The sequence below is a fragment of the Haliaeetus albicilla genome, chromosome 5 (assembly GCF_947461875.1).
Source record: "Haliaeetus albicilla chromosome 5, bHalAlb1.1, whole genome shotgun sequence".
NCBI lineage: Eukaryota > Metazoa > Chordata > Aves > Accipitriformes > Accipitridae > Haliaeetus > Haliaeetus albicilla.
Window position 1 is genome coordinate 19,373,000 of NC_091487.1, and position 5,735 is coordinate 19,378,734.

The window sequence follows — 5,735 nt, forward strand, 5'->3', positions numbered from 1 at the left end:
TGGCCGTCACTCTCAAAGGTGCTATGGCTGGCAGTCACAATTAGCTGAAAGCCATTGCAGGGCTCTCAGCTGTGTCTCTAGCAAATGTCATTTGCCGGCTTGGCACAGACAGCTCTGCAGCTCCTCTGGAGGCACTTCAAAATTTGCCTGAATTGAGACTTTGGCTCGGCTCTGGTGGCTCTCCAGGCTCCCGGTCTCCACGCCAGCGACTGCTGATGGCGATTCGCATTGTAACAGCAGGGGCCCGGGCGGCACAGCGCAAAACGCTTTGCTTTCCCAGAGCCTCCTGTAGCCTCCCGAGTGAAACTTTGCCCCCCCCCCCCTTTCCCGCAGGCAGCGGGACCAGGGCGGGAGTGCTCTGCGCTGCGCTCGGCTGGGTCGGCGGCCCCTAGCTGCCCGGGGGAAGGCGGCCGCCGCGCAGCTGGCCCGGCAGCAGCACCCCGCTCCCTGCCGGGTGCCGCAGCGCCAGCGAGGGAGAGGCAGCGGCTCAGGCATCAGGAGCAACACTAGCACGGCAGCCAGGGCACCTCAGCCTGCCTGCCTGCCTGGCTCGGCGGGCGGCCGCCGACAGCCAGCTGCTCGCCTGCGCCTTCGCCGGCAGTAGGGCCTATATCCTCTCGCGGAAGGTTACCGTGCCCTGGCAGGGCGGACCGCGACGGAAGCGGTACTGAGGCATCTGAGGCAGCACTTTGTCAAGGGACGCCTGATTGGCTAAAGGGACTCTGCAATGGTTAGCTGGTAAGAGTCAAGCCCTCTGATTGGTTGCGTTGTACCTGCAATGCGTCAAGTGAAGATGCTGGAGTGCGTGTACTGGAGGGCTTCTGTGGGGACGGACGCGGCCGGCGGCGGGTGTGGCGGCGGTGGCCGCCCGGAGCCTGGCCCTGGCCGCGCCCGCAGAGGCTTGCGAGGTCCGCAGGGCTCTCGGCCGTTCCTGGCAGTATGAGTAGCCCTAGCGCTAGATTTCCCGCCTCTTCATGCTGCTGCTGCTGCAGCTTGCAGCAGTAGCAGTCGCTTGGCTCGTGAGCCAGAACTGCTAGGAAGAAGCTTTTCCTCAGTTATCTCTTTAGAGCCGGGTTTCTGTATCAGAAAGGCAAAGCCTCTTTTCTCATTCCTTCTCCGTAACGCAGGGTGCCAGAGGTACAAAATGTGGCAGTACAAATTTGCTTATTCTGCCCTTCCACTATGAGTGTGAGAAGCATTTCTTGGGCTGCTGCTCGAAATGACAGTTTGAGTGACAGTTGGGGGAGGATATGCACGATAAAGTGATGAGTGATTTCTTAAATATCTTGCTGAAATGCTGCAAAATCTTTTCAACACAAAGAGATGCTTCTGCAAAATTAGACCCGAACTGTGAAGCTGTGGAGGGGCACGCAAGGTTGGCCTGCCTCCATCTGGGACTTTTGGACGTTTTTGGGTGTCTTGGGGGCCCCTTGGGCCTGGCCAAAACCCCCTGCAGCCCTGTTGCATAAGGAGCTGCAGACATGCTATAACCACTTGTGTCGGGTTTTTTATATGTCTCTAATTGAAATGAGCATGGATAAACCAGAAGCAAACAAATAACAAAGCCTTCTCTGCACCAGTAAGAGGCTTACAGGACCGCTTTAAAAACAATGGGAGTTTCAAACCACCAGAAACTTCCTGGCACATCTGTGAAGCTAGATACAACAACCGTCTAAACGTAGGTTACAGACACTCATAATATTATCTAAATTCTTCAGTATTTCTGTTATTGGAGTGTTTTCATTGCTCTTTTTCAGAATCCCATTCTTGAAGAGTGAGTCAGCAAGAAGTCTGTGAATGTGTCAGGGAGCAGTATTTTAAATAAGGTTTCACCGCTAAGCAATTATTAAAGAGCATGTTTACATATGAAAAAATTGCAAATTTGCATATGAACATAACGGCCCAATTTCTTGACTCTAGTGAAGTTTTCTTCCTAACTACAGTTTTCAGGATAACATTCCTGATGTGCTATTGGAAGGATTTTGAGTTAGATTCCATGGTAATTTGTTTCCTTTATTCTGTTTGCTTGCTAGGAAGTAGAACACTTTTTATTTTAAAATTACTGTGATTTCCTTTTCACAGCCTTACTGAGTACAAACTGCTTTCCTGCTGGCATGAACACTTCTTACTGTATTTTTTCCAAAGAATTCTTTCAAAATATTAAAAACAATCTAGCCACTTTTCCTTGTAGTCCTAGCCAAGTGGAACAAGTGCAATGAAACCTTTATGGGAAAATTATATGCCTGTGTAATTATAATTATAACATTTATGAGCGAGGGTTTGCTAAAGTGAAACATAAAAGAGAGATTGCAAGCTCATTCCGTTTCTTACTTGGTCATTTAAAGTATGATAGCGTTTTCAAAAAATTCACAATTGAAAATATTAGGTCTAAACCATCTTGAGGTCTTAACAAATGGAAAGGAAATGGCTATAAAGCACTGGTAAAGGCATTGCAAAGTATTCTCCAGAACAACCTTAAACATTGTATATTAGTCATAAAGCCAATTTGTTGTATTTATTACAATGACTGTACAAATAATAGAACTACATTCATGTCAGAGAACCTAAAAAAAGCTTTTAGAAGTGACATCATCATTCAGTGAGAAATAAGTATACCAATTTCAGGGCTAACAAGTAAATAATTGTTGCCCCAAACAGTCTTCTGGAAAGCAGACTGTTTAAAAGGTAAACTCGAGAGCTTTAGTGTGTTCAGAAGAGCAATTATATTCTAAGAATTAGCTTACTTTGAGCACAAGTTGCTGGAATGAATCAATGGGAATAAATACCAATTACATGTTTATTAGAAAGAGCTACATTGATCAAGTTCAGGTAATTCCAAATCAATCAGCTCTGAGTGATAATGCTACATTTTATTTTTTTTACGGGTGCTCTACGTAGGCCATGTCCAAAGCCATCAGTGAGTATGGGAAAGGTAATACAGAGCAGTAAGCAGAGTTCATTACGGTTCTAAATATATCACATTCAAAACATTCTGACTAATAACATGCACCATCCGTTTAAAGCAACCATTTTAAAAGCAATGTATTTACAGCAATGCCATTACACTAACATCTGTTAAATATATGCAGGTCTGCCATCTTATGGAGCCTGAATGGTACTACCAAATAACAGAATATGGAACTACATGTTCACATCAGGAGAATAGTTTGAATTTTTTCTTTTTCAGGTAATGGGTCCTTTCTTCTAAAACTTGTGCCATTTTGACTCATTGTTTCTATTTGATATGTGTATTTATTGCATTTATATATGCATGCAAGTATACACGTGTAAGCACACAGTTAAATAAAGGCATTACAGTTGCACGTTCAAGCATGGAAAAGCTGGGAAGTGTTAAAGTTGAAGTGGGTTGTTTACATTATATGACAGCCTTGAACAACATCATCCTGTGCTATTTTTTCCTTCGGGATCACTGTCTGATTCAGCGTTCAGGTTAGACAGTGCTATTTAGTGAATAGCTGTTCAGAATTTTGCTTTAGCCTCTTTTGTTTGGAGTGTGACTATCCTGTATTTGCTGCAAGCTAGTCAAGCCCTATTCTAAAGACAAAATTATTAATTTCTATGTGGGCTTTTCTGTAGCTGTTATTATTAGAGTATTATTATGAACAATTTTGAATGAAGTTTCTACGGGCCAAGGCAGACAATCATCATGGAAATTTTCAGCGCAAGTGATTAAAGTTTGGCAAAGCTATTAAAGTTGCTAAAATGATGCTCTTTGTTTGTTTGTTTTTATTTTCTATTTTTATAAAAGCTGATGTCAGACAAACTTGATAAGTGACTTTTGGGTCAGCCAAGAACAAATGCACAAGAACACAAGAGAGTTATAACTAGTACATCAAATATTATTATATGTTATTTTCTCTTTAACTGGTGCAAATTTATTTTTAGGTGAAAAGGATTCCTCAGGAAGACCTTATTACTTTGCTTTTGAAAAGTTTGAGGTGAGTTAGGAAAGTGGTTGATCTAAGTGATTGTGACTGTGATACCATCAGATACTGCAGTGGAGCACTTAAGATAAGCAAATTGTCCAGCATTCAGTGAAGTTTTGCAGTTTTACCAGTTGCTGGAAAACTTGGTAGCACCTGGAATCTAAACACTTAGGAGAATGTCTGATTTCACTGAGTTGTACCTGTACTAGAAAATACATTATATTTTCTCCATTTAGTGTCATTTGCAAATGTTCACATCTACCCTGATACTCTTGCTGGGAAAAGACACTGAGCACAAACTGCCATTTAGATTACTGTGAACTCAATTTGATGATGTGAAATACTACCTACCACCACAATAAAAGTCTTAGCATGATTGGTTCTGTGTAAGAACAAATGGAGTCTTCACCTTGTCGGTTACTTCCCACTTATAAGAAAGGTTTTTCCCCCATTTGATCTTGCTTGATTGTGATATCATATTTTCACATGTGTCAGAGTCCAATACTCTCTGACCAGGTTCTTTTAGATACTCCACATGAGAGTTTTATGTTTAGCATCAAATTTATTTATTTTGTATATTCATTGTTCCATGAGTTTTTGATTTAGAAGAGTGATACAGCAATGTACTGAAATCACAACACAAGGATAAAATAGCTGTTGCAATATACAGGTCGATCACAATAAAAACATAATTCTTGTTATGGATCTCTGTATGCTCACTATCACGATGCTGGGCATCCCCAGTCACCAGGAAGGAGTACATGAGTTGAAGCCAGCTCAAGCCCATTGCTCTCTCCAAAGTGCATGTTGGTTGCTCAGTTTCTATACTCTGTTTTTGGCTGAGCCACGTACACTTCTCCCGTGCCATTTTGGTCTGCCTAGCTCAAGAAGACATTGTTCTCTACTAGTTATCTCAGGGAAGGCTGTTTATACAGCATGATGACCCACTGATACAGCCATATATCTAAAACAAAGGTTACCCTCCAGTCCCCTTTGTGTTGAGATAAGTTCAGCTTTAGGATAATTGATGGTCATTCTTTACAGTCTTCCTTAAGATAATTATTTTTTTGCTCATCTCCACTGAGCCTTGATCCTTGTAGGGGGGTGTATGTTGGTTGCATTCCACCCCTTGGCTTAGCCCAGCATTCAGCAATTATTGGTGTTGCACAGTGAGCTTAATACATTCATTATATGAATTACCAGCCCTCTTGCCATGGTGAAGGTGAGAGCATATGGGAAACAGGTTATTTACAGGTTTAGTATGTGATTTAACATGTCTCAGGCATACGTTCTCATTGTCAGTATTCCCATGGTGATAAGGTAACCCAGTATTTTCCTGCAAAAGAAGACATCTAGGTCTCGGACATAATCTAAGCCCCAGTTATTGTTAACTTACTCCCTGTCGTGTCTACAGAATCCCATACTCCTTTTCCTTTGTAAAACTTTATTTTTAAAATGTCATCCATTATCAGATTGTATTTGTCTAGGCAAGGGAAAAGTATCAAACCACCAGTTTAAACCAGCGATGATTTCTGGACCAGTCGTGGCTTGGGTGGGTGCACATTCCCTACACCACTGTTTCTACTGTGAGGATGTATTTCCAGCCTTCAGGTGTTCACTTTAAAGGACCAATATAATCTACTTGACAAGTTTCTCAGGGTAGTTTACCTTCACTGAGACTGGCAAACTGTTGTCCTTTTGACAGGTACTGTACCATTGTTTGAAAAAAATGGCATGCCTCTACAATATGCATTGCCAGAGCTTTTGTCACAGGCCATCCTGTCGCTT

At 42.6% G+C, this 5,735-nt stretch overlaps 1 long non-coding RNA gene across 1 annotated transcript; it reads left to right on the top strand.

The window, feature by feature from the left end:
- Positions 1-217: 217 nt before the first annotated feature.
- Positions 218-4,344, top strand: LOC138685440 (uncharacterized). The gene is made up of 3 exons (XR_011324693.1): positions 218-738; positions 3,090-3,187; positions 3,907-4,344. It is a non-coding gene; the product is annotated as an uncharacterized lncRNA (long non-coding RNA).
- The last annotated feature ends 1,391 nt before the right edge of the window (positions 4,345-5,735 follow it).